Genomic DNA, 6025 nt, shown 5'->3' with positions numbered 1-6025 from the left:
ATCTGGGTACAAAGAATGCTTATTGCTAGTAGGTTTATCTTTGTATAAAGGCATTTTTAGCAGAAACAACTATTAAAAATATATTAGAGAGACAGAGAGAGATTAAAATCATACTCTTAATTCTAAATCATGACTACAATGTTTATATTTAGTCATCCGTAGCTTACATTTGTTTTCTTCTTTATGCCATGCACAATTATTTCAATTTAATTTACTCATTGACTTTATCTTGCAAAATGTACTGTGGTGTACTAAATATGACTCTCAGCAGAGGTAATTACGTCAAGGATCTCAAAACGAAAGCACCCTAAAGTACAGTGGGCCCTCAATCCAGTGTCAAGTGGGCTTATAAGAGAAGGGGAAAAGGTGACAAGAAGACAGAGGCAGAGATTTGAGTGCCACATCTACAAGCCAAGGAATGCCAAGAATTGCCGGAAGCCAACAGACACCACGAGCGGCAAGGAAATATTCTCCCCTCGACCTTGGCAGGGAACATGACCCCGCCGACACCTTGGTTTCGGACCTCCAGCTTCCAGAACTGTAAGAGAATTAATTTCTTTTGGTTTAAGCCACCGGGTTGTGGTAGTTTGTTACAGCAGCCCTGGGAGACTAATGCACATACACAGCAGTTTTAGAAAAACAGTACCATCATTACTTCAAGTACATAATTGCCGAAAATAGTTAAGATTTTTCCCTTTTGAGTATATCCTTCTAGGGCTCTACATGTTTTAAAGTCATTTAAAGGATTCCTCTCTGGACAGTGGTATGTGTTGAAGTATATATGCTCCAACTTGCTTTATTTTTTTTAATAGGGAACTCTTCATGAATTTCCAAGTCATCCTTACTCAGGGGCCATGCTGATCTTCTCTGTATCATTCCAGTTTTAGTATATGTGCTGCCGAAGTGAGCACTCCAATTTGCTTTTGATTTATACTCCCTCTTATATTTATATGTCTTATAACTATATAAAATATTTATATGATCCTAAATGTCCCTCTTTATTACTGATAATTCTTTTTGAGGTTGAAATCTATTCCATCTGATATTATTATATCTATTCTAGCCTTCCTAAACTTACCGTTTGTATGGTTTATCTTGTCCAGCCATTTACTTTCAAACTATCTGTATTTTATACTTAAAATTGCATCTTTTATAGTTAGCACACAGTTGGGTCTTACTTTTTATGCATTCTGACAAATTTTGCTTTTCTAATTGAAATGTTTAGTCCACAAATGTGTAATTATTGATATGTTTGGGTTCACTTTACCAATTTTTTTGTTTTTTATTTTTATTTTTTTAATTTATTTAATTCCCCTCCCCTCCCCGGGTTGTCTGTTTTCTGTGTCTTTTTGCTGCGTCTTGTTTCTTTGTCCGCTTCTGTTGTCGTCAGCGGCACGGGAAGTGTGGGCGGTGCCATTCCTGGGCAGGCTGCACTTTCTTTCGCGCTGGGCTGCTCTCCTTACGGGGCGCACTCCTTGCGCGTGGGGCTCCCCTACGCTGGGGACACCCCTGTGTGGCAGGGCACTCCTTACGTGCATCAGCGCTGTGCATGGGCCAGCTCCACACGGGTCAAGGAGGCCCGGGGTTTGAACCGTGGACCTCCCATGTGGTAGACGGACGCCCTAACCACTGGGCCAAAGTCCGTTTCCCACCAATTTGTTTGTTTGTTTGTTTTCTACTTGTCCACCCTATGTTTTGGACATATGACATCCTACTTTCCTGTTTTGTCCATAGAAGGCTGTCTTCCTGTGCTGTTTTGCTTTGTTTTGTTTTGGGGCAAGGATTATTTGGATATTTTACAGAATTCCATTTTAATATTTATTGGCTTTTTAATTATATTATTTTGTATTATCATATTAATGACTGCCTTGGAAATTACAATATACATCCTTAACTTTTCGCAATCTACTTACAATTAGCCTTATACCACCTCATTTAAACTGTGGAAAACCTGGACGCACAAAGGTCCACTTAATTTCCACTGTCTTTTATGCTAGGGCTGATATATACATACATATCTCCAGATGTTATAAACCCCAAAGACAGCGTTACAATTTTTGTTTTGAAGAATCACATGTATTATAAAGAAATGAAAAGGGGGAAAATGGTAGTCTTTTATATTTGCTGAGATATTTATCCTTTCCAAAGTTCTTCATTCCTTTCTGGGTCTGAGGTTAGCATTTCTTGTACTTAAGGTCACTGATGCTTGTTAGTTTTCTTTTATTTGAAAATGTATTTATTTCACCTCTATTCCCTAAATACATCTTACTAGAGAACAGCACACACCCTGTTTAGCTCACAAGACCACAGTCAAGGTCCAAGTGCCCCCACTGGTTGACTTAACCACAGGAATTGGCTGCTTCAGAGTTTGGGAGGCTTGAAGTCAGTCTCCAGGCCCCAGCAAGGCCACGCTCTCTCCCAAAGTCTGCCGTGTTTGGGGCTGACTCGCAGCAGTCCTTGGCTCTTCCATCACGTGGCGCTCTCTCCCTTCTTGGGTTTCTTCTGGATTCTGCTGACTTGTCTTCTTGCTGAGGCTTTCTCTGATGACTGAGTCTGAATTTTCTTCTGTTTTATAAGGACTCAAGTCATATGGATTAAGGCCCTGCCTGATTCCGTTTGTCTAACCCTTAATTAATTATAGCATCTTCCAAGGTCCTATTTACACATGGGGTCACACCCACAGGAACGCAGATTGAGATTTGAACATGTCTTTTGTGGAGCACGTGAGTCAATTCCCAACAGCTAAAGAAAAGCACTTCATGGTCTATCAAGTGCTGGAAAAATGTGAAGTATTAGGAAATATTTATTTTATGCTTTATAGGTTACAATCTCTAAGGTCATATCCAGGACTAACAGTAAAAATATTTTTTTAAATTTCAATATATGAAGAAATCATGAAATTTGCATATCTCTGTATATAAGTTATCCATTTATTCTATTGATATTTATTAACCACAGGCATTAATAAATTGTGCATCATCTATGTGGGAAACCTAGGCTTGCATGTGGGTTTTTTATCTACACCAGAAGCACGGGTCTGTCACCAACAGCGGGTGCTCTGCTCTGTGTGTAAGTGTGGGGGACAGGACTGCCAAGTACTGAGCATCTCGCTGGCACGTTCCCCGTGATCTCTCATTTCATGCCTGCAGCCCCATTCGACAGACAGGAACTTTAAGTCTGTCCAAAGCTGCAGCACCCAAGGATGAGAGAACAAGGGTGCAGCCTCAGGCCTCCCTTGGCCTTTGGGGTCTTTGGGATTCCGTTGCAGGTCTTGCTCCATAATCCAAAGCCCCTCTCTTTCCACCTCACCAGGTGCCTCCTTTTGGGTTATGCCAAACAGTGTCCACCCAGCATTTTCCTGCCCAAACCGGGCCATGTCTGGATTGATGCAGAGAGAAGGGAGGACAGGGTCTCCTCCTTTTCTAAAATGCAGTTTATAAAGGGCCACTTCGGCCGCCAACGTCGCTGAGCCTCCCGGGCCCACGAGGGCTGGGTTCACGTGGCTAGGATTTCTCCCATTTCCTGACCCTGCACTGCCTTCTCGTCCTTCCCTGGGACCTCCCTGAGATGGAAGGAGATTCCTGGGGTTCTTCTGGAGACTTGAACTGGCCCGTGCCCCTCTACCCAAACAGGTAGGAATCGCCGGGAATCCCACTAGCACCCCAGCCTGGCTGTCTTCATGTCCCCTTCTGGAGGCCGAATGGGCAGCCCAGGGGGGCCCGGCTATCTGGAAGAGCCGGGGTAGTGGGATCCAGCCTGAAGGAAAGGGGCTTCCGCAGGCTGCTGGGAGAAAACCTGCCTGCATGTCCTCTCCTTCCTCAGCCGGAGCCTGAAGCACAAACCTGGACGGCAGTTCTAGGAAGCCTTGGTGCCATCTCCTGGCGACTCCTAGAACGGTACCCTGGAAGGTTAAGCTGTGACAGCCAAATGCACCCACTCCAAAGTGCACAAGGCACTTGTGGGCTCTGGGCGAGGGAGGGTGGCCAGACAGGCCCCTGCCTTGCCGGCTGTCTGGAAAATCAGGGCAAGGACTGGTGATACAGCCCCAAAGCATGTGCTTTCAGAATCAAGAGGATGGCCACCGATCAGACGTCAGGAATCCTAGGGAAGCCTGAAAGGTGGGTCCTGGGAGGGATGTGCTCTTCCAAGAGCCAAGGTAGGAATCCTGGACTATGCCCGCCTTGATCCTAAAGCTACAAAGAGCCCCAAACAGCTACCTCGCAGGGTGCGGTAGGGAAATAGTTGGAAATGTGGACCAAAGTCACTTGAGAAGGGCTTTGCATGGCAGGGCAACAATTTGGGGCATCAGCCTGCGGGATAATCCAGAGTGTGGCCAATGGTGTGCAAAACCACAGGAGAGGCACAGCACTTTTTCTGGAGAATGCACTTTACACAAAGATTTCAGAAGGAAAATTGAAGCCATTTGAGACATTTTAAATTAAAGCAAACACATGTGTACTACCTAGTAGAAGGCAAAATTCTTCCCATTTTTAAGGACAAAACAACAGACTTCAAAGACTTTTTCCACTTGCATCAGGCTTCTTTGGGGTACCCATTCACTACCCCCAAGAGTGCAGGGTTTCTAAGTGGAAGAGTCTGAGACACCCTACCCAGCAAGCCTTTGAAGGGATGTTATGTGGGTGATTTCAGATTGGAAAGGATCACTTCTGGCCTGTGGTTGCCCCTGGAGAGGGGCCAGGGAAGAAGAGGAAGCGACTGTCAGCACCGCGGCAGGATGTCCCTGGCATCCAAGCGTTCCTGCTCCAGTGCTGGCATTAGGGGCTGGAAGCAGCCTGCCTGGAAGCTCAAGGTGAAGGACACCTGCCGGCCCAAGGGAGCGGCCTCCGTGTCACCACTCTCAGGCACCATCACCCCGGGTGCTGGTGGAAGCAGCAGGCTTTGCTAGCACCAGGGTTATTGCAAACAGATGCCACCTCCGGCAGATAAGGCCAACTCCGCGTGCTTTCATCCAGACCCTCTGCAGTCAGTCCTCGTTTCCTTCTGTGGGTGTTAACATGGACAGAGAGGAGAGGAATCATAACAAAGGAAGAAAGGAAGCATTTTTCTCTGCCTCAAGTGGTGAGAGCCTTAGCTCTCATGTCGTAGGGAAAGCACGGTTCATAGGGAAATGATTGGCTGCAACTTGACCTCTTTTCTCCATAGCATTCGTGATTTAAGGTGCCTGAGAATACACACCCCAGGATGACTTGACAGTCATCTCCAGCTCTACTCATTCCATCTCTTTTGGAGCTGTGCATGCACTTATTTTCAGCAAAGAGATCTTTTCCCTAGTCCCCCCCCCCCACACACACACACACACTAATTGCCGGCAAAAGGCAGGACTTGCACTATTTATGTAATTATTATTTGTTCAGGATGAGCAGGCAGGTAGCTATTTGCAAGGTTGTGCTCAACATGCTTTAATGGAATGTGAAGTCTAGTGGATGTTTATTAGATGGAGTGGGAAGAATTGTACATGGAGATCAACAGACCAACCACCCTCCCACATGCACCCCTCGCCCCCAGAAGAGGCTTGAGAAACAGTGGCTCCCTTTGGCTTTTGCTGGGCCTTTGTTTTGCTGAATTACATAAACCGGAGGGATAAGAAGAAGAGTACAGTAGAGTGGGAGGCCGGAGCCAAGGAGCTGGAGAAGCAGAAAAGGGTATGTAGAGGGAGAAAGAAGACTGTATGAGACAGTGGCCTTAGGGAAAGAAAGGTGGGAAAAGAACTGAAACGTTCTGGAGGATTTTAAAGAAGGTTGGCTGTGTGATGTACAATACCTCTGATTCCCCCAAAATTTCAGTAAAATCTGCATTATTCGTGGATGCATTTGGAGCTGGATTTGTATCGTTCCTTTTCTATGCATTAGTGCACATGTAGGTCTCCATTAGAAACGTAGAGCACAATTTCTCTCTATTTCATGTACATGATGTCATATTATGTGTGTTGTCCTACGTCTGATCTCTTTTGCTCAACAACCTGTCTTGTAGATTTATCCACGTTAGCACGTGTAAAGCTAGCTCA

The 6025-nt window shown here is 45.3% G+C and overlaps 1 non-coding gene across 1 annotated transcript; it reads right to left on the bottom strand.

Moving 5' to 3' along the window:
- Positions 1-804: 804 nt before the first annotated feature.
- LOC111767367 (U6 spliceosomal RNA) lies at positions 805-911 on the bottom strand. Its single transcript, XR_002799205.1, has one exon. It is a non-coding gene; the product is annotated as a U6 spliceosomal RNA (small nuclear RNA).
- Between the last annotated feature and the right edge of the window lie 5114 nt (positions 912-6025).

This window comes from Dasypus novemcinctus, chromosome 6, assembly GCF_030445035.2.
Source record: "Dasypus novemcinctus isolate mDasNov1 chromosome 6, mDasNov1.1.hap2, whole genome shotgun sequence".
Classification (NCBI taxonomy): domain Eukaryota; kingdom Metazoa; phylum Chordata; class Mammalia; order Cingulata; family Dasypodidae; genus Dasypus; species Dasypus novemcinctus.
This window is presented reverse-complemented; position numbering and strand designations above follow the sequence as displayed.